Source organism: Thamnophis sirtalis, unplaced genomic scaffold (assembly GCF_051295495.1).
Source record: "Thamnophis sirtalis isolate CommonGarterSnake01/CBP01778 unplaced genomic scaffold, rThaSir2_p1.2 scaffold_3, whole genome shotgun sequence".
NCBI lineage: Eukaryota > Metazoa > Chordata > Lepidosauria > Squamata > Natricidae > Thamnophis > Thamnophis sirtalis.
This window is the reverse complement of record NW_028261383.1, coordinates 99,101,816-99,125,994: the sequence shown is the minus strand read 5'-3', so window position 1 is coordinate 99,125,994 and position 24,179 is coordinate 99,101,816.

The window sequence follows — 24,179 nt, the reverse complement described above, 5'->3', positions numbered from 1 at the left end:
ATTTTACTGTAAAAATACTTTCTGATTATAAAACAATCCTTCAGTATCGTAAGTTGTTTCTAGGGTCTAGACTTCCTCACTTCAGACATTAGCATTCTCTTGCCTTTCTATGCCCAGTTTCTGTAGGATACTGAAACTAGAAATATTGAAAGCTCTTGACAATAATAACTAGAGTGTTGTCACTCCACAAAGTGAGGGAACACATTTCAGTGAAGAGTTGAACTGTCACTGAAATTTGGAACCTCTCTTTTAGAATTGGGCAATCTGGTGCTATAATCTAGATGACAGCCATTGTAGGAGAACGGGCAGAGCTAGGGGGCAGGATTAAGTGTGTCAGTAGTTTAGAGCTGTTACATTACCACTAATGGTCCAAGTTCAACTACCCCAGAATTCTGTTGATCCTTATCTGGCACCAATTTAACCTTGAACTTTAGCTGACTAGATTCTTTTACAAGCTTGTCTAAATATTTTGCAGCCTAATGGATAATTCTGAATCTTAATGCCTGACAGCTACCAGAATCCAAGAACATCTCTAATGTTGTAGAGACTTAGAAAATGTGTCATCCAGAATATCTAGAAGATCTTTCTCATGTTTAAATCCAATACAGATTATTAATCTTTCCTCTTCAGCACTCTCAGTCATTTTAGAGAGGAAAGCATTTTGCTGATTTTTTTTTTGTGCAAGAAAATATTTATTTACACTTTCCCGGTACTACTTTTGATTTTGATTTGAAACATCTCCACTTTCTCAAGAAAGCCATTTTCCTTTTCTGCTGCTTTTCTACATCAGGTGGTTGGGCAAAACTCAAATAAAATACAATGCTACTGCTTCTGTGGATTCTAATAGATCAGCCAGCCTGGAACTAAATGGCTCAGCCTAGTAATATTAAATGTCTGGCAATCCCAGCATTTATATGGAGTTATCTGTTTATATTGTGGAAGTGAGTAAAATGATTACTTGAGGAAGCTGGAGGCTAAAGATTTTGGGATCACACTGCATGCACATTTTAAAATTTTGATAAGAAAAGACAGAAGATGCTCCCTCCCTTTCCATTCACTGAAAGTAGGCTTTTTGCAGCCCTAAACAAAATCTTTTCTGGTTGCTTAGGGAAAAAGAATGTACTTAATGGCAACTATTGACTTAAACCATTGGGTTCTGACAATAGATATATGGCCCATGATTTGAATTATTGGACAGGAAGGGATAGAAAAAGTTCAGCCAATACCTTAATGGGTATGAGCGGCCCCTAACCTTTCAAAGTCACAGCTAACCATTCACAACTAAGAGGCCTATGTAATAGATAAAAGTAATCTAAATGCTCTTAGTAGAGTAATTGCACTTTTTTTTAAAAAAAGATCTATATTATGTAAAATAATGTTAGCAGTGCCAGATCTAGACTTCTAATGTTGTAAAGATTTATATAAAATGAAAATTGTACAAGAGCTTACTGCTACTGTACTAGATACAAATCTGAGCCTAGTTCTGAGAGCCTTTGGACCAAGGGAAAATTTGTAAATATCCTGGGGTTTAGTGATAGTGACACCAGCACTCCAAAAGACATTTTGACTTCCAGAAATACTTACCATTTCATGGCTGCTTTACAATGCCCAATGCTGTTACTACCTTCTTCAAAGAGAGCTGATACTAGGTGGGAATCTCCATCCTAAATAACTGACAATGAAGACTCACAGAAGTGAAGAAGATGTTACATTTCATCCTAGCACAAAGGCTAAGAGAATATATAAAAATATGTAGGCCACTGAATCCTTAGTCAGTGCTATAATTCAAATTAAGGCATACCAAGTAAATGTTTATCCAGCTTCTAGTCAATCATCCCTAGGTAAGGGGATGTGAACCTCAGAATGTAGTCCAGACTAGAGTACATGCTCTGTCTTTATAAGGTTATGTTAACAGAATCTTGCAAGTCTGAAAGTCCCCCTCTTGTCCCTCACTTTTCTCTCTCATAAACTAGGGAGAGTCTCTTTGGAGACACTTTCACCACCTTCCTCCTCTAGACTCATACTACTTTTTACTCTGCAGCTCTTCTTCCTGTCTTCAAAGGTTATCCCCACAATACCATTAATTGGAAGCCCAGTACTTCCTGCTAACCATTTCTGGTCACTTGAATTTGTCATCAACAATTCCCCCCCTAAGATTTAATTGGATTCTACATTCATCTTAGTTTAAAACTTTATTTAATACTTGTTCTTGATTTAAAATTCAATTGTGTAATAAAACATGTTCCCTAAACACTATCCATAGCAGTTATTACAACAAAGAACATATGCTCCAAAGGCTTACACTGCAGGGGTGTCAAACTGGCAGCCCATGGGCTTGATGCATCACACGCAGGCCACACCAACCCAAGCTCTGAAAAAGGGAAAAAGTCATGTAAGATCACGTGACAGCAATGTAACAAAGTGAATTTGACATCTGTGGCTTAGAGGAACACTGTTGTGGCCCACCAGCTGCCAGCAGAGTTGGCAGCAGACTTGGACAGTGAGGAGGTTGGGGAGGAGCATGGGCCAGTCCTGGAGTCTGGGGAAGGCTCTGATGAATGCTCTACATTGGAGGCAGAGATGGGGCCAGGGCCGACAGTTATTAGCTGCCTGCGGAGTAAGACATCAGTGAGGCAGACAAACAGCTGGAGCCTGTTCCCAGTGTGCGCATGTGCAGAGTTTCCAGATGAAGGGAACAGCTAAGGGACAAGGGTCGACTTGGGAGTAAGGCCACAGATGGATGGTGAATGGCCCTTCCCATAGGGAATAAAGTGGGAGGGTGTTTGCAGGAGAAAATTAGTTCATTCCTGCATTCTTGCCAAGTATTGCAGCATCTGAAAGATATCAGCCTGGCAACTCTCCAAGTCTGATAAAGGTTGGTAATTGTGAACTATCTTGAAAGACTGTGAGAGAGAAAATACTTTGCTGGAGAGGAATTCACTGCAAATTAAATAAAAGGGGTTTATCAGAACAAGGACTTGGCTTCATGCTGCTGGGGAAACCTAGGTCAAAACAAAGACTATGGCCTTCACTTCTTTTCTGAACGATAACAAGAAGGGAGCCATCCCAAACTTGGTGAAGGGAAAGTTATACATAACAAGAGGGCATCTAAAAAAAGGTCTGTTTTCTAGCAAGAAATAATCATACATATTTCTTAAGCTCCCAAGTATAGGCACTCTTCTGCTAAATTGACTTTGATATATTAGTAAGCAGCTTTCACTCCCAGACTGCCTTGCACCCAAATTCCAAAAGGTTTTAGTGTGTCATTGCACTTTAGTATTTTTAGTATTTTTAGTATTTTATTGTCACTTATAGGCTGCCCTTTTCCCTGAGGGGACTCAGGGCGGCTTACAACTCATGGGAAGGGGGTGCAAGACAGAACGTAAAATAATATGTGAGTACAAATAATAATAGCAATAAAACACAACATTCATTCAACATTCGGGTGGGGTGTATGAAGATCTTATCCCCAGGCCTGATGGGATAGCCAGATCTTAAGGGCTGTGCGGAAGCTCTGGACTGTGGTGAGGGTGCGAATCTCTACGGGGAGATCGTTCCAAAGGGTCGGAGCTGCTACTGAGAAAGCTCTTTATAGGTGGGCTTCAAAATTTCTGGGTGACATTCAGTTACATAGAAGAATATGGAGATCGAAATCCCTTGGAACTATCTCCACATTCTTCCATGTAACTCGAGAACACAAATACCAGCCACGACATTAAGCTGACAATTAAGTTTAGGTAGATATCTCACCAGGCAGCAGGCTAGGAAATATACCAGTGGCATCCACATCTACATCAAGCCACCTATCTTGGTCTCTTGAAAATTCATTGCTCTCCACTTCCCTCACCGCAATAATAGCATATTTGTCTGAAAATTGTCAGGCTATATTTTCTCATAAGAGATCACATTTTGGATTATCTGAAATTCATTTTAACCATTCTCTATGGAGGTCTCTCTATTTCTAAACTGATTGGGCATTTGAAGAAAATCCACTGGCAAAGAATACTTATATCTTTCTTGCATCTTTCTCATTCTTCTATAGTAAATCCTGTCATACTAAATCATGTCTACTTGCTGGCTTAGCTGATTTTGTAGACTAGCAATCAGGTGTAAAGCCATTTTTATTTCACTGATTTCTATTGCAAGGAAAATTTATGGAAGTTAGTAATAATACCTGATTAGGAGCCAAAGACATACGTTCTGTGAACCAGCCATATTATGGAATGCAATGTAAGGCTGCATGAAATGAGAAGGATTGGACAGAGGTCTTCTGTCCAACTGGATCATATCAAACTTGTGCACTTTGCTTCACAGGGTATGATAATGTAGAAAAGTTGATTTTACTTGCTATGTCTTTCTATTAAGTTAGGAAAGATAAATGATTTTCCAGGAATTGAATTTAAAGTAGAACTGTCAGCCTAAAGAGACAAACTGGACCAAGAAATAGAGTCCCAGAGAAGCCTAAGAACTATTTTTATTTATATTGAGTAATAAAATCTTTCAAATCTGATTGTATATTGCTCTTTCTTGTTTTATATTCATGTGAGTGTGGGTGTGGTGGGGGATGCCCGCCTGAGACTTTTCATAATATGCCCATATTATCTGGACTTGAAATAATGCTTCTCTCTTTTTAGCTTTAGTAATGGATCTTATGTCGTGATCGTCAGTGCCATCAGATTAACAGATATTGAAAATTATAGGGGAATTTTGAGTCAATTTCATGTATTAGATTATCAATTTCTCAGCCATGTCTATATCAGACAGGTGATTGGGGATAGAGAATTTGAAGAGAGCTAGATATGAACATCATATGCATATTGTCTCCATACATTCTTTATAGTGAAGGCACTGGCGCCAGTGCCTATCTGGTATTTGGGCAAAAAAAAGAATTCATATTCACAAAAGATGGCAAGAGCCAATATTATCAGTTTTATAAACTTTCTATATGAATGAATTGTATTGGATAAAGCAGAAAGTTTGATATGAGGAATTTTAGTACTGGTTTATTAATCAGTTGGTTACCTGGATATCATTAAATCAGGTCTTTAGAAATAATTCAGAAATCTTCCAAGGAAATCCCAGTGATCTCCTTGATCCTATCCATCCATTTATCTCCCTAGCACCCCTTTTCTTGTTTTTCTCAACTTTGTTTAATATAATCATTTTTTGTCTAGTATGTTATCCAGTTGGACTTCTCCCCTACCGCCTAATAGGTTCCAGTAAGTTCTTTTATGCTTCATGACAATAAAACCCACTCATTGAGCAAAGACCAAAACCTATTGAAGTGATATAAATTACAGGCAGTCTTTTCTGTAGACAGGAACTCTGAAAAGGTTACGGTTGGATCCCTTTCTCATATTAGTTAGAACACAACACCTTCCCTGTTAGGACTAGGCTGAAGTTTCCATTCTACCCTTGTTTCTCTTGGCTTATTTTTTTTTTTTTTTCAGAAGCAGGGAGTGTGATCCAATTTGGCACATGGAGTTCCCTGTCCAGAAAACCCCAAGGGAGCTGTCTTAGCAGTTATCAACTTATTCTTCCTTTGAAGAACTATAGACTTGTTCATTACAGAAAAAGGCTGTGATAAATGATTTAAGTCTAGGACAGCAGATGCAGGCCAGCACAATATTATTAGAGAGAAGGCAGAAGAAATACAGTCCAAAGGTAATTTTTATGGTAATTTGCAGGAAATGTCTTCAAGTTATAGTTTTGGAGACAGTTACTAAATCAATCAAGGATTGCAATAAGACCAATAAGCCAGCATAGGACCAAGTGCAAATTGCTCATATAGAAAAGTGATCAGCAAACAGCAACTCACATACTTTGCTTATGGTTGTTTGGTGATAGTGTTGATGCGGAATATTGGTGAGAAGGTGTAGTGATATGAACCATTTCTTCTCTGATATCTTGTATAATAAACTCCATATTACCCCATATCATCTAATATCTAATATATCACTTAATATTGTGTTACTTGCATACCAGGGGAGAAATGTACTTTCAGAGTTGCAAGATTCTTTTAATGCAACTTTATGATAAATAAAATTAGCTGTTCTTCAATATTGCAAGTCAAGAACATTTCTTCCCCAATCCCTTTAGACTCCAGTAAACTAGGAATGGTCCCTTCTGAGCTGCTTGCTCTATCATATTCTTACTCTGGGCTAAGTAGCTTCTTATCTGGCCATTCCCTTGCCTATTTCTTCCAAAGCCATTCTCACATTCCATTACAAATAACGATTTCCTGGTTGCCTGCGAAGTCTAACAGAAATAACCCTGTCAATTATTTGGTTATAGAAAAGTACATTCTTCACAATATGCTTATTCATTTATCATTATTACTCCAATCATTTGCATGGAATTATGTCCTGAAGTATAGAATGCAATCATCTGAGGTAAAGTAGTATATTCTGATCTATGTGAGCTTACTTCTTTATGATAATTCCAATTTGCTATATTTCACGATTGGTTTAACAGTTCCAAATGTTCTTAACATTTCATGTCCTCCTTGGGTATTTCCTTGAAAGTGAGGCATTCTTCTTTCAATATTTGCATTATCAATGACCAAATTCTTTAAGGGTGTTTTTTTTTCCTGGCCATGTTATCTGCAGGATCTACTCATGGAATGTTGATAGTCCTCTCCAGCAATTAGATATGTGCCTTTAAATTTGAGAGTTTCATTATCTGGTACCCAACCTTGCTGTTACAGGTACATCTTGTTTACTAGGGTACAATAAGAAATGATTTACCACTGTCTTCTGAGTTTGATTTTGGAGCTCCTCCTTCTAAGTAAGATGGGGTCATCATGTCTGCACTACTCATCTCCTGTCATTCCCATGTAGTTTATTCCTGGCATCCCCTCCTCTTTCTACTTTACCAAAAGGAGATACAGGTGATATTTTTGCCAGCATTACTCATCTTCTCAATGCATCAAGGTGCCAATAACTCAACACACACACACACACACACACACACACACACACACACACCACACACACACACACAATGGTAGGATTGGGATTGCAACTTGCAGTGGATATCAGTGTGATGAGGAAGTATAAGGATGTTCTCCTATACTTGAGAACAAAAGTAAAGCCAAAATAATTAAAGATCGTAGTCTCCTCCTGCAAACATTATCTCCTAATGGATCAGAATGCTTGCTGAAACCTATTTTTTCCCCTTTAAAACCCCTTTAAACTAATAACATCAAAAGCTTCAACAACCTCTCACAGTAATTTTCTGACATACATCAGAGAGTTTTTCTCTAGGACCTGTCAAAAATCAAAAGACAAGTCCAAGATAAGGTAAAGTATACATTTAACCATCTGTGTTTGAAAACATACACAGTTTTCTAGTCAACACATTCACTAATAAAGATTTGAGTTTCAGGGGAATATAGTGTCTTGGCAATTTCTATCAACATCAATTAAAATATAACATGAAAGAACTGACACTATCATTTTCTGTACTATCTCAACCAATAACTTGAAATAGTGCAAAAGAAACTAATTGCAGTTCATTTCGATTCCCCCCACATACAAATCCAGCATCTTGAATGATAATTGGCATCAACAAAATAGCAGGTTTAATAGGAGATTTGTGCCCTGGGCTCAATTGTCTGCACCTAGGACCTATTTATCATGAGTAGCCAGAAGATAGTCCCTCAAATAGATTTGTATCCACACTGTGCAGTCTCAAAATTGTTTTGGAAATCTCAGCATACTTACTGTTTAAGAACCTGGAGTAAAATAATAATAAAAATAATAATCATCTCCATGGAGAATTTAGAAGCAGCTGCTTCCCACCCCAGCTAGCTTTAAAAAAAAAGAACAATCACCTTTGCAAATTCAATTCTGGAACTTCATCAATTTCATTATCCAAAAATCCTTTAAAATATTGTAAATATCTGGCTTAGTGAAATATTTGGTAGATATTGGAAGCATTGCTGATTTTGAATGGCAATCTTTTAAAGCATAAAATTACCAATGATAATACAATATTGTCACTCAGTTATTATTTTTTTCAGAAGAATTTGCAAGATTATCTAGGCTTTCAGAGTTAAAAATATAACCAGATATATTTTGGAAGCAATATTTCAAATCATTTAAAAATAAGCTTTTCTCTATCTGTTGTTTGCTCTTTTTTACATAAAATTTGTCTCTCTCTTTCTCTCTTTTTCACACACAAATATATACAGTAGACCTCTACTCTTCCATCTTTTCAAGAATCTGTGACTTTGCATGGACATTCTGGGAGACTCAAGCTATATCAATCTCACTATAAACCTGTTCCTTTTTACTTTCAGCAGTATGATACTGAGGCATGTTGTTTTAGTTTTAGTTTAGTTTTATCTTTATTTGTATGCCGCCCTTTTCCCTGGGGGGACTCAGGGCAGCTCACAATTCAAGAGGGTGGGAGAAGACAAACAATAGACAATACAGCATGTTAAAAGAAAACACAACAACAATCGTACAATTCGAGTGGGGCTACAATCTTAACCCCAGGCCAGCCGGGACAGCCAGATCTTTAAAGCGGCATGGAAGGACTGGAGGGTGGTGAGGGTCCGAATCTCCATGGGGAGTTCGTTCCAAAGGGACGGAGCAGCCACCGAGAAGGCCCTCCTCCGGGTAGTTGCCAGTTTGCACTGGCTAGAAGATGGAATTCGGAGGAGGCCTAATCGATGCGATCGAATCGGTCTAGTGGAGGTAATTGGCAGTAGGCGGTCTCTCAAGTACCCAGGCCCACTACCATGAAGGGCTTTATAGGTGATAAGTAGTTGTCAAACACAATCTTCCTTACACCCTGTCCTTTAAAATTAATATGTGTAGATTTCCCCCTCTTACTTTATTGTATGTAATGGCTGCTGGCAGCAGTACGCAGAATGGTTTGAGTTCTTTTTTAATTTCTCAGAAATAAACCCACAATAAATATATGGGCCTGGGAATTCTATGACTACTTATTTCAGAGAAAGACCAGTGGAGATTACCGTAAGGAAAACTGGGTTGAAGTGAAACAATCTAACCACTTGTCTTGTTTGTTTTTTCCATTTCATTCCTCCATACTGATTTACATTCAATCCATTTTTAAGGTAGAGGAGGTAGGATAGCAGAAAGGTTAATGGATTACAATCCAAGTGGCAATTTTCACTGTTCAATATTTTTCCATTTCTGTCGGATCAGTTAATAGCTGCAAAAAGCAACATATGTTGTAGTAAGTAAGTTCTTCAAGAGATACAAATCCAATTCCTGTTCTGTTATATATGCCTGTAATAAGAGGGTAGCTTTATATCAGAAATATAAAAACTGTAAATTAAGGATTTCATATATTTTCCTTTTAATAGCCAAATGGGCAGTGTGCTCTTTACCTTCAAAGCAATCATAAGTAAGATCATTTTGGAATAGAAAACAATGGCATTTTTCAAGCTAGAGCTGGGCAGAATTCACCAAGATCCTGAGTCAGCCTTTGGATAAATAATAGTTCTTTCTCTTCTCCAAGCATGGATATTCATTTATTAAGATCTTTTTTATCCAGCAACAGGCAATTGAAATGTTGAAGAAGAGGTGATAGATAATGACCAAAGCTTACTTCATAAATGAAAATGCCTGAAGAAAATATAGAATGAGTTGTTCAAGGGAACAATGGAAAAGTGTGACAGAGGGGAGAGGGGAGGGGAGGAGAGGAATTTGTGATAAGTAGGGAGAAGACATAGGGAAAATCTTTCACAACCTGCCTGCCAATCACACTTGTAAAAGCACTCTAGAAAAGTTACATTTTCATGTGGGATCTCTCCATAGCCCTGCTCCAAATTTCCAGTGCATGAAAATTCTTGTGAGGAACCTCAATAGCACACTGAGCAGCTTTATTATTATCTCAGCCATTCCATATGATGGCAAAGTAATTGGGAAGGAATAGATAGTGAGGAGACTTGCTACAATGATTGTTAAAACTAAATATTTATATACCCTTCATTTCTTCAGCTGTCAAGGAGCTGTAACAACAGGGAATAAAAGAAATGGTGGCATTTTAAGATGCAGAAAACTGATACATAGTTGCTTTTCAGGGAAAATATGCAATAGTCAACTTTTGATGTTCTAACATTATACACTGATATAAATTTAATTAGTTCCAAGGCAAGCAAACAACCAGTTATCATTCTGTTTATATCTCTAATTCTTATTCCTCTCAAAAAAATTTAAAGTCAGTTCAATATATTTACATTATAATCTTATGACTATTCAAAAGTAAAACCTTTGGAATTCACTGAGTATTTTCCTAAGTTAAGGGATATAAAGTTGCAGCTTTAGTAAAGAGAAAATTCAACTGAATGCAATAGGAATATTTTTGGGTAAATATACAATAAACTGGCAATCAATATGCATATATTTCTAAAGTAGGAAGAATTTGACTGTAATATAATTCTTTAGACTAAGATGACTCTTGCCTCCAGTATAATTTTTGATTTTATAATATGTTACAAATAATTTCTGTGCATACTGTGTTGTGCTTATGTTGTCACGCTTCCATAAATTATGATGCAATTTAACTTAAATTCTTTAGTAGGAATTTTACCCAAACTATCAGGAGACCTGAAGTTTGGTGATGAAGATAAACTTTTCTTAAGAATATGTTGCAGTCCTTTTGTAAAACTATAGCAGCTTGTTCAGAGCATCTTGGTTGAACAAAGGGGATCATTATTTGTGACCAGCAATTAATCAAGAAAAGTGATGAATCCTTCTTGATTCCAGCAGATGAGGAAAGGAATAATCAGGGGAAAATAAATAGGATTCTGGGGAAAATAAATAGGATTAAATGCACCTGCATTTAAAAGAAATTAAATTTGTAGAAGAGACAGTGCAATGAATTACAGTTTCTTCACTTACAACAGTTTGTGAATGTTCGAAGTTACAACGGCACTTACAACCATTGCTGCGTCTCTACAGTCATGTGATCAAAATTCAGATGCTTGGCAACTGACTCATATTTATGATGGTTGCAGCGTCCCACAATCATGTGAACACCTTTTGACAAGCAAAGTCAATGGTACAGTCAGATTCACTTAACAATCTTTGTTAACTTAGGAACTGCCATGATTCACTTAACAACTGTGTCAAGAAAGACTGTAAAATGGAGCAAAGCTCACTTCACAACTCTCTTGCTTAGGAACAGAAGTCTTGGGCTCAATTATGATCATAAGTCAAGGACTACTTGTAGTACCTCAACACTATTTACTTCTAACAAACATGTTCTGACCTAGGCTTCCCCAAAAAGCACGAAGCAGATTCCTGGTCCCGACAAAACCACTTTTATTAAATGAATGTGAATTCCTTTCATTCCCATTCAGCAAAGGCCTGGTAAACAGTCTGTCAAAGGTGAACTTATGACCACAGACCTTATCTAGCTTGGAAAGCTGCCATGTAAATATTTTCCAAACGCAATGCTGTGCAAGGAAAGACTTGGCACAGAGTCTCTGAGATTCACAGACAGATCTTCACACTCCTGAAACAAACAAACGAACGAACCAATTGTTTCCTGCAAAAGCCCACTCTCCTTTCTCTCCTCTTTTATTTCCTATGGGACGGGCCATTCACCGTCCACCTGTGGTTTTACTCCCAAGTTGATCCTGATTTCTTAGCTGTTCTTTTCTTCTGGCAGCTCTGCTCATGCACACACTGGAAACAGGCTCCAGCTGTTCCTCTGCCTCACTGCTGTCTAGCTCCGAAAGTAGCTAATAACTGCCAGATAGCCTTGGCCCCCGCACTGCCTCTGACGCGGAGCTCTCATCTGAGCCTTCCCCAGCCTCCAGGACTGGCCTATGTTCATCCCCAACCTCCTCACTGTCTGACTCTGGCTCCACTGGTGGGCCACAACACATTATGCATAGCTCTTTTTCAAGGAGGCTGTGAAAGTGAGAGGGGCACCTTGATGATGGGGAACCTGATCTGAAAAGCAACTTTTTCCTCCATGCTCTCTTTTCTCTAAAGTATCCTCTCCTAAAGCGGGGAAGGGAGACTATTATAGAAAGAAAAATTCTGACTGGTCATTATTTTTAGGGTATTTTTTATAGTAATTTTAGAGGTATTAATTCTGTGGCTTCTGTTTTTACTCCTGAGATGATGGTTGTAATTCCATTTTTTTAAAAAAAAAATCAGTGCAGAATTGATAAGAATCATATGATTAATAATGTTACTCTATTCTCTCTCTGTGTGTGCATGTATGTATGTATGTTCCAGCATAATTCTGGAACACCTTGAACAATTTCAACCAAACTTGGTACACAGATGATTTACTCATCTGGAAACATAGTGGAGGGTAAGTCACTCCTAAAACACCCTCAGGGTGTGTGTCCTGTTAAGATACAGCCTGTTGTGCCTTAAATGGCTTCTACTGTACTGCTGTAAAATGGATTCTACTGTGCAGTACAGTGGAATCAGCATGGTAACAGGTTCACAGCACTCCACAAAGGGGATCCCTCTGGTAAGGGGGAAAATCCAATATTAGAAATTACATTTGGTTTGGACATTTTCCTCCTATAAATAAACATCTGTGTTTATAACCTGTCTCAGGTTATTGGCTAGTATACAAATACAACTCTTCAGGTATTTATTTTTGTATTTCTGAACAAAATATTTGAATCCTCCCTCCCTCCCTCCCTCCCTTCCTTCCTTCTTCTGTGCCACTGATATCAATTATTTTTGCTATATACAGTCAAGAAATTTCATTATACATAAAGACAAAAGCAGTGCTGATGGTGGATGAATTCTGAACAGATAGATTTTTATATTCAAATATATAGGGTCATTTAAGGATAATTAAATGACTCCAATTTCAACCCTGTCCTATAAGCCTGTGTATAAAATATAAACTGCACATATTTCTGGGGGGAGAGAAATATCTTACAAAAGATGTTTTTTTTTCAAAGCAAGGAATATTTCTCCTATTGCTAGAAATAATTCAATTTATTTAACAGAGAGAGCCAAAAGAATTCTGTTTATAAACATTCATGAAATTGTCCAGGAGGTACATATAAAATGGCTTTAACTAGGTCAATGCAGCTTTCTGCAAAATAGTTTCATGAATTCAGTTACTGCATTGTGGAAACTTATACGGGAAAGCTGTTTGCTAACCATTTTCTTTCTTTCCCTGTTTAACCTTTCTAAGTCTGTGGAATCTTTAGAGAACTTAATTAACAGTCAAAGGAGAATTTCTCAAGGCATTAAAAAAGAAAGAAACCTTTAAGCATCTGTAGTTCTTCCCTGGATTATTAAAGGAGCTATTTCCCCAGCATCTCTTATGTAATTTTCCAAAATCGTTACAGAAACAAATAAGTTGTGCACGTTTCTTGTCTCTTTTGACAGTCTTTTCAGAAATTCATAATAATGTAATCAACTGCTCCAAAGATACTGGCAGCAAAAATGCAGGATAGTGTTTAAATCCTATTGAGGTCTCCGATGGTAAAGACCCAAGGGAATTGTTGCCATAGCAGGAGCATTACATTTCCATCTTTATCATTACCAATGCTAGAGATGGGTGATATGAGAAGACTAGAACTTAAATAAGAATTTGATATGCTTTCGGTAATAGCATGTTTAGCCTTCTATGGACCTAGACAGAAAACTCATCATTCTAATGACAGAGGAAAGGACAAGGAAGAACATGCCTTATCTCTAGAGAATTTAAAGCATGCAATTAGATGCATTTTTATAAATGACAAGTCTGGAAGGAAAAGGAAGCCTTTTCATATTAACTATGTGATTCTATAAAATCTTTTTAGAACTTTACATTTTTTTTTCATCTAAGACATGAACACACAACAAAACCTTTCCCTTCCATCATAATCAATGTCAAACTAATTTTCCTCTAAGTTACCTTCCTCTAACACCAATGGGTTAGTGAGGCTACAATGCTGAAGAGCTCTAGCTACAGGTAATGCTTCATACTGAAAGAGTCTGTAAAAATCTTAAATGTTTCTAAAAGGGCCCTATTCATTAAAGTCTTAGGACCAGAAGTCCTCAAACTTTTTAAATAAGGGGGCAATTCACGGTCCCTCAGATTGTTGGGGGGCCAGACCAGCTGGTGGTCATGGCTGGGTGGTCATGTGACTGGGTGGGCATGGCTAGGTCATGTGACTAGGTGGGTGTGGCCAATCTAACAGTTCATTCAATAATGCAACCAAATTAAACTTTAATTTGTCTTGCTCCTGGGGGTGTTTTATTTGCTTTTGTTTGCATGTTGCTCTTTTGTTTGCCTTTTCTTTTTACTAGATCATTTTTTCTGTTGTTTAGGAGTCTAGTGGTCCAGTTCAGGAAACTCAATTTTGCAGCAATTCTTCTCAGCCCCAAGGAGCTTGAGAAATCTATCTCTGTCTCTCTCGCTCGCTTTCTTCCTCTATTTCCCTCTTTCTGTCTCTCCCTCTCTCCTTCTCTCTCTCTCTGTCTCTTCTCTTTATCTATCTTCTGGAGGTGGGGGTGGGTGAAAAATGGACCATTTTCACCAGTATTTTTTGCCTCCTGGGGCCTCTGTGTGCTCCGTTTTTCATTTCCCCCTGCCTCCAGAATGTGTCTGCAGGCCAAAATTGTTGGCCTTACTTTTCAGTCCCAGCCTGTGGGGCTTGTGAAGGTAAGTCCTGCACTTGGCCAAAGGGTGGGCGGAGCGATGTGGGCGGGGCAGCCTCGTGGTCCTGCGCAGGCCAGATTAATGGCTTTGGTGGGATGCATGCAGCCCATGGGCTGTAGTTTGAGGGCCCAAGGTAGGTAGGATAAAGGATAATGAGCTTGCACAGCCAGGCTCCATACCTTTGATCCTCATTGAACATAAACACTACCCCTTTGTTCTAAAATTTCAAAAGATAACATATTCATTTAAGGGGTCCTTGATACTCTCTGAGCTTGCTTGTTTTCTTGCAGATGTTTCATTACCCAAACTAGGTAACATCAACAGTGCTAGTATTCATTTCATTTCTAAAGGAATGCAAGCCTGACTTTAACAAAGCCTGTGATGGCAAGAGCAGAACCTTGCAATTGATAAGGAGAGGCCTGAAACTAAAAGGATGGGTGTTGCCATTGGGTGTAGTAGGCTCATTATTCTGACCACTTGACATCCTTCAGCCAATGCCTGCATGGTGCAAATTATAGTGAAATGTGGGCACAGCTTAAGCATCCACACTGACCTTTAGCTAAATCTTTTCTCTGCTTTTATATTTGGGTTGGGCACAGGTGACTATTTGCTTCTTATCTACAGCTGATGTGCAAACACATTTCTATATTGCATCTGACTGAATCATTTGAAATAAGAGATTTTATCAAGTATATCACCATATGAATGGATTATACTTATCTCTGTTGTTTATATGATCACTGATTCCTCTTTTTTGTGACCCCAGAGCTCTAAGTGATTTCTGGAAAGTGAAGGTGTTGTTTCCCACCATTTTTTGTTAATCAACACAAAATTATTCCATTTATTTGAGTTATAAGTAGACAAGGAACTCTTGGTTTTCACAACCCACAGTTTCCCTGAAGTTAGATCAAATACAAAAAAAAAAAAAAGATTTATTGGGAGAATTTTCCTGTATCTTTTTCATATTAGGAAACTAGAGCGACCAGAGAAGACATAAGAAGATAGAAATACAGTATATATAGTATGTAATAGAAACACAGGACTTGCTTGCAACTTCTCAGTGATTATTTAAATTGAAAGATGCTACCAAAATCAGTTCAACATTTTTAAGTGTGCCCAGCATACCCAGAAGAACAGAATTCTCTTTCTTAAGTGAAGACCACTTTAGGAAAAATTTGAAGATGGACATTTGTAGAATACTAGTTTTGCTAGAAAGAAGGGGTTTTCTCCCCCTTCCCCATTAGAGAGAACATTGTTGTTAGCTGCGAAGTCATTTCCGACCCATCGCAACCACATGGACAACGTTCCTCCAGGCATTCCTCTCCTCTACCATCCCCTGGAGTCCATTTAAGCTCACACCTACTACTTCGGTGACTCCATCCAGCCATCTCATTCTCTGTCACCCACTTTTTTTTTTGCCCTCAATCTTTCCCAGCATTAGGCTCTTCTCCAATGAGTCCAGTGAGGACACATCAGAGAGAACATTAGGATATAATAATTTATTAAATAAAGATGAATGTTCAACATTTCTTTCAAAGTATATTCCAATAATAAACTGGGGGGGGGGGGAGCAGATTTTATATGTAGCAAACAGTGACATGTATAAGAATAAATGTTCCTGTCATTTGAATGTTTTCAAAGGGAACATTTGGTGTCCAAGAATAATGTTAATCAAAGTAATTGTACATATTTCTGACTGAAAGACAGAGAAGGAGGAAAAATTAAAACAGATTTTTTTTTTTTAAAAAAACTGACTCTCAATTAGTCCTGGATCAGCTCAATGTGGGATTCAGGACTTCTTTCTTTCTATTTGCAGCAACGCTTCCTGTAACAATCCCAAACCACAGTTTAGGACCACATGGGGTGACTTGATTTGTGTGAAGAACTAATCCTTAGTCCAGTGTTTTTCAACCTTTTTTGTGCAAAGGCACACTTTTTTCATGAAAAAAATCACGAGGCACACCACCATTAGAAAATGTTAAAAAAATTTAACTCTGTGCCTATATTGACTATATATAAAGTAATTCTCCCACGGCACACCTTACACTATGTCACGGCACACTAGTGTGCCGCGGCACAGTGGTTGAAAAACACTGCCTTAGTCTTAGCTTCTCCCTAGTCATGGATGGTTCTTCCTAGGATTCTTCATGTTGGGTTTTAGCAGTAAGCCTCAACATCAGCTCCAGGCAGCTGATGTGTGTTTGAGTTAGTGCCCTTTTAGATGTCTTCTCTGATGCCTAATGGAAGAATTGACACTTCACCAATCAAACTACATTCAAATACTGATGTCCCTGCTCTGAGTCATTCAGCAAAAAAAAAATCACATTAGAGCACAGCTTTCAGATATGGTGACATTTTTCATGAAGGCTTACTTTATCAGCTTACTTGTAATAATAGGTACGTTTGTGAATCAGAAGAGAAAAACATGAATTTGAAAGCAGTAAAAACAAAACAATGGAAATATGAGAGATAAAAGAATGTAGTCCCACAATAAACAAGTCCCTAATCTCACACCTAATGAATATTTCTTAATGTTGTAATAACTTGGTTAGTATTTGGGTTAGATTTTTTTAAAAAACAATAACCACACTTTTACTTAGCCATGGGGTTTAGTTGGATTGGTGACATCTTTCATCCTATTCCAGAATGTATTATCTGTGATAATAAAACAGCCAGTTTGTTGTCAAACTCTACTTGGGAGAATTTTAAATTCTAGACAATTACTTAATCTTGTAGTCCATTGCTTTAATCATAGTAATCTCCAACATGGCAAATACTACAAAATTTGCTAAAACGAATGAAAAAGCTCAAGAAAAGTGTCATTTAATAGCATAACTGATAGATGAAACAGTGGCTTATATCAGTGATGGTTAACCTTTTCAGCACTGAATGCCGAAACTGGAGTGCACACGCCAGAGCTCTGGAAGCCAGAAGAGAGCAGCTGGCCAGTGCGCATGGTGGCAGCTGCTCTTCTGGGTTCCATCATACGCAAGTACAGCGGAGAGCTGGTTCATCGCATGCATGTGCACCAGACTGCTAGTTCGTAGCATGCATGTGCCCCAGCCAGCTGAACTCTTCCGGGTTCCAGTGCATGCATGCATGCTGGCCAGTTGGTCTTCATGCTGGAACCCAGAAGAGAACAGCTGGCCATGCACATGCATACTAGAATTCAGAATAGCAGCTGGCGACGGCACGCATGTCCACCTAGAGGGCTCTGCATGCCACCTCTGGCACGCGTGCCATAGGTTTGCCATCATGGGCATAATGTAATACTGCAGAGATACTAACTCTTCCTGCTTGCAATACTTCCTGCTTAATGTAGTAAGATAGTAAGCAGACAAGAAATTTTAAAACTGCTCTTTGCAGACTGTACAATTATCAGACTCATTCATGATATGTGAGCTGACATTGAAGAAAGTGTTTTTATTTCAGTAAAAAAGAAAAAAGATATATAAAATGGATGCAAGCCAAGTAGCAGGTCAATAATTAAGGTTCAGCAGATATTGGTGGGAAAACTCAATTACAAGCATTCAGTTGCAGTATTGATGTCTGCAAAATACTTTTGAGCTGTAAAGAACTTGAAGCAATAGCAAAAAGCTAAAATCTTTACACTGCCTTGTCTAACTGTTGGTGATTACTGGAAATTATCAGTAGGAATTGGCATGAATGGATTTTATTGATCAATGTTGGGATCTGTAAATGATTTTATGTCATTAATAAAAAAGTAAAGAGTAAGATTTTAACAGTGCATTGCTTTCTGCAGGCTAAAGTTTTGGAGGAAAAAAAGTTTGTCTTGAGTTGAAAACTGTGCTAGACCTGAAATCCTGAAAATAGACTTAAAAAGAGGCCACTTCAGTCATCTAAATTTTTGGGAGAAAATGAAGAAATGATGTGAACCCTCCTGCTCAACACATGGGAAAATCCTTTGTTGGATAATGCTCAGTCTAAAAGTAATTTATTTGTTTATTTATTTATTTGTTGTCATTACCTGCTGCTCCAATCCTTCAGGTTTATGTATTCTATTCTATAATGTGGATGGCAATTGTAACGTGCACAACAATGATATCATTTTACATGTCTCCAAGCCACAGTAGAAGACTCCATTTAAATAATTTCCTAAGGTTTCATAAGAAGTTTCTTTGCCATGTATCTGTCCCCAAAGATTGTAGGAAAAGGCAGCTTTTAATAGCCTTTCTAAAACCAAGTTGGAACATATTAATCTTGGGGAATATTGTTCCACAGAACAGACAAATGGAAAGGTTCACCTGTAAGATCCCTGAAGATGACATTAATTGTGAGAAGGAGACCTGTGGATGCCTCTTCTACCTGATCTTATTAGTCAGGCAGAACTAGATGGAACTTATCTTAATGAATATCTTTAAAATTCCACAGACAGGCTAAGCTATTTTCTTTAGACAAAATTAGTGCTCTAAGAGTGAAGTCTAAAAAATGAGGCTGTGAAAATGAAGGTTGGCATTAGGGACACATTCCCAAATGTTGCTGAAGCAAACAGTGTTAAGGCCATAACACTAATTGCTTAGAAATGTGAAATCCTGGAAAGGAAAGTTCAATGCTCTTTTCCAAGCATATTGATTGGAAACTAACTATGATATCAGTTGAAATCCCTTTATTGAAGCAACAGCATATGAAGCCCAGCTTCTTCTCACTCACCAATCAGAGGAATTACGGTATAATACATGCAATGGTCCCAATTTAAAGCATGGAAGTATTCTTGATCAATTCCGGATGCAGATAAAGATTAGAGACTTCAGATTGCAAAAATCTCTGGTGATATTTACACAAACATTAACATCTCCCAGTGCAAGTCAGGATTTTCTACCTTCACTACTACAAAGACTGCAAAATAATAAGTGGCCAAGGAAGACATGAGACAATGTTTGCCTATTACTTAATCAAATATCAAAAAGTTGTGTAAATCTCATCAAGCCCCAGAATCAGACTAAATGATAAAAGAGAAGTAAAAGGTTTCTGTTTGTCTAGTTGTTTCATTGTAATTTTAAATTGGAACTATATGGGACGTGTAAGCATTTATGAAAATTTTGAAAGCTGTTGATTTATTTGCAATGTCTCTTATTGAATTTATAATTGCAACAAGGTGTCTTCCAAAAATAAACATTTTCCTTAGGCTTAGCTCTAGGTCTACACCAATGGTCCCCAACCTTTGCAGCTTGGCAGCCTGGCTAACGGGGCGAAGAATGGAGCTGGGTGCATAAGTGGAGGGGTGGCACATATACATGTGCAGCTTAGGTGAGCCGAGGTGGCGCAGTGGTTAAATGCAGCACTGCAGGCTGACTGCTAGATCAGCAGCTCAGCGGTTCAAATCTCACTGGCTCAGGGTTGACTCAGCCTTCCATCCTTCCGAGGTGGGTAAAATGAGGACCCAGATTGTTGTTGGGGGCAATATGCTGACTCTGTAAACCGCTTAGAGAGGGCTGAAAGCCCTATGAAGCGGTATATAAGCCTAACTGCTATTGCTATTATGTGAGCAGTGGACCAGTTCTGTGCACATGTGAGTAGTTTGACTTGTGCTAGTTGAGCTGCGCATGTATATACATACATGCCGACTCACCGCTTTCACAAGTTGAGCTGCATGCATGCAAGTGCATTGGCCTGCCACTCACGTAGCTCAGTTCTGAATAGGACACTGGCCAGTAGTGGACTGTGGCCCAGGGAGTTGGGGACCCCTGGTCTATATAGTTTCAATGCAATTCAGAAATTCAATTTAATGATTGCAAATATGTCCTTGAAACAATGGCAACTATGGAAAGGGGCATATATTTAGGATGCCATCAGTGAAAATTGGTTGACAACTTCTAACTTGGGGAGAGAATAAATCAGTTTTAGGATCAGAATTGTAGAAAGCTGCGAATACAATTATAGCAGGGTATAAGTACTTTGTAATGATTTAAGCCACCAGGTATTGAAAAACTTTAAGAATGGAACAAGTTCGAAAAGTGTGGCAATTGAAGGAATACTAAGAAAACATGTGCTATTAATTGAACTCCTAAATCTGTAGAGCAGCCCAAGAGTATTCACACTGATGGTCCACAGCTTCAAAATGGTGAGCGCAACTGAATGGTCAATCTGTGCTTCTTAACTGGTATCATACCCACATTGGTTACCCATAAAAAGGGGTGAGGCTTTCATTGCCTGGCCATGGACATTGTGTTGATGTCATTGATCATTGTTGCAGATGTCCCTGGAGCGCCTTTTCCCAACCTGTGCCCTCAGTTTTTCAGTTCTCTTTTATTTATTTTTATTGCAAAAATCTCCAAATAGTCTTAACATCTGAAAAGGCCTTCTGAGGAAGGTTGCTCCTTAACTTATTCATCACAATGATAACATATTTGCAGTGTCAAGTTAACGGTCTCATTTTAATTTTCCTCCAAATACAACATTCAAAATGTGCAACCATCTGGCATGCATCTCTGATGACAAATGTACAGAGGCGCTGGCTGTCTCCCAAGTTCGAAAATTAATGACATACAATTCACTGCCTGTGATGGTTGTAACCTTCCATGAGAATAACGCACAAATTATCTATCAAAAATGCATTTTCCAAAGTATTAGCCACACATTTAATTTTTACTATTAAGCGCAAATCTGGTTCAGAGGGGGAGATATGCTGGAGTATGTTCTGTGAGTGGAATGTTAACATCACTTTTAGTGAACACATTCTGGAAAATATTATTATTATTATTATTATTATTATTATTATTATTATTATTATTATTATTATTATTATTATTTATGCTGCAATACAAGTAGGAATAGCTAACCTGGGCCACTGTGCAGATCCTTCTCATTTATTGCCCAAATGGCAGAATGCAGTAAAAAAAAAAGTTTCTCCCTTGATCATGTAGAGCACATTCCACAAGGAAAAGCATCTTTAGAAGATACATAGTATTTTGTAATCAGAGAATGGGTTGAGATAGACATATCATAAGTTGATGACATGAGAATAGCAATAGCAATAGACTTATATACTGCCCAATAGTGTTTTATAGAACTCTCTGGGTGGGTTTACAATGTCAGCATATCTCCCCCAAACAATCTGAATCCTCATTTTACTGACTTCAGAAGGATGGAAGGCTGAGTCAACTTTGAGCCCATCAGGATCGAACTCCAGGCAGTGGGCAGAGTTTGCCTGCAATACTGCATTCTAACCATTGTGCTACCAGGGCTCTAATGGTATTAAGCTCTAATGTATTAATGGCTATGGACAGATCGAAGATGGTGAGAGCAGAAAGAAGCATATGGTAAATCATTCATCATGTGAATAACCCTTTTCTAATTTGTGCAATGCATCAACAGTAACCCTGGCAGCATCTTCTGCAATTAACATCTTCATTTTTGTTTCACTATAATGGTATTTCAGCACATACAGTAGACTAGCTCAGAAAGGCTGGCATCTTCATCACAGCTGGAGGATATGAAAAAGACTTAAGAGAATGAATGATGAATTGCGAGCTCCAGTCAATTCAGTAAGATAAAGCATACCTCAAGTATTGGCTGTCTGCCATCAGTTTTAATTTGACTACTCCTTTCAAGAGAGTTCTGCCATATGGTATCCTATTGTACGCAAAACAAAGAAAAGCTAGAAAATGAGTTAGTTCAGAAATGTATGTAAGAAGTTACACCAATATCTATTAGAAATGGGGCTTGTGATACTTCTATCCTTGCTCTGGTCCCCACAAACATTGGAGAGAAGATGCCAAATAAACTTCATCAACAGAATTTGGGGAAGCAGGATAAGACTGTATCAGGTGCTGCAATGGATCCAATGGTTTCAAGACTGGGAAGCGGTTTGAAATCAGTCCTAACTGGATGAAGTGAGGGCAGCTAATGAACGGAATCTTCTTTCCAAATTGATCGGAATTTGATTAAGTGTGTTAAAGAGCATCAAAACAATCCAATTGAACACTGTTACAGAACCTGATTGGACACAATATCAGGCATCATGTGGGGGATACCTATTACTGTATACCTGGGAGGTGTTTATTAATTTTTCAAAATTTACCAGTTGCTATCCACATTACAAAGGGATGTGGTAGCTCAGTGGCTAAGACGCTTCGACAAGATCAGAATGGTTGACAGTTCAGCGGTTCAAATCCCTAGTGCCATGTAACAGAGTGAGCTCCCATTACTTGTCCCAGCTACTGCCAACCTAGCAGTTCGAAAGCATGTAAAAAAAAAATGCAAATAGAAAAATAGAGACCACCTTTGGTGGGAAGGTAACAGCATTCCATGCTGGACACATGACCGTGGAGACGTCTTCGGACTGTGCTGCCTCTTTGACTTTGAACCGGAGATGAGCACTGCCCCCTAGAGGTGGGAACGACGAGCACACATGTGTGAGGGGAACCTTTACCTTATCCATATTACATGGAGGAAGCTGTAGTTGGAATATCTTCCCTGTCTCCAATCCAATCCCCAAGGTCTTCTCTCTTTTATTTGCTTAGCCATTATGATGTAATGTGTGAATTATACAACATAGCTTCAAGAGAATTAAGATATTGAGATCATTCCCTATTCCAAATGTAATGCCCTATTCAAAGCAGTTTATAAACATCTATCTTCTTTATTTAATATTCAAGCTGGAGTACTTCTATAACTAATGTTGTTTCTCCTTAAATTCTGTAATATGTACGGTACTTATGCTGGATTCTCTCTCTCTCTCTCTCTCTCTCTCTCTCTCTCTCTCTCTCTCTCTCTCTCTCTCTCTCCCTCCCTCCCTCCCTCCCTCCCTCCCTCCCTCCTTCCCTCCCCCTCGCCCACTCCCACTCTCCCACTCTCCCACTCACCCCCTTCCCATAATTTAGGACCCAGAATAAAATATATACCGGTATTACTTAAAATTGTGAGGTTAGCTGAAGGTCTGACCTAGATAAAGTCTTCCTAAATTATTATTGCTAAACAGCCAGCATAAATATTGCTCCAAAGAATATATTCCACAGGTGAGGACATCAGGTGACTGGGGGGGGGGGGAATTGCAAAATGGTACAACTTATCTCAAAAAATAAACAAGCCACTGGGTGAAAAAGAAAGTTTGGAAAAGAGGAGAAATGTTTCCATTCATTTTCAAATGGCAACCTTTGACTTAACAAGGCAAGAGTTATATTGATTCAGCTATTGAACCAGTCAGGGAAGCTAGAACTAATGGCAAACATTAGATCAGTTGTAAATGAATTTCCTAGTTCCTTACTTATTACTTAAAACTAATCTATGAAGAAATAAAGCACCCCCAGCACTCGTGATGGCATAACAGAAAATGACTATTTCTAAATCACCACATTGAATTTGTAATGGAAGGAGTTCTATCATCTGCCTCTGTCATTGAATTCTATATATTCAACAAATCAGTCTCAATAAACCTAACCCTGAACCTGGCTGTGTCCTATGGTCAAGATAGCTAAATACAATGTATTCCTATTGAATATTTTGCAACCTTTTGCCAAAGAGTCTCAATCGACCAATAGAAAAGAATATTGGTAGCTCAGGGTTGAAGTGTGGGGTCCTTGGTGCTCCCTGAGCTTGGTTGTTTCTTG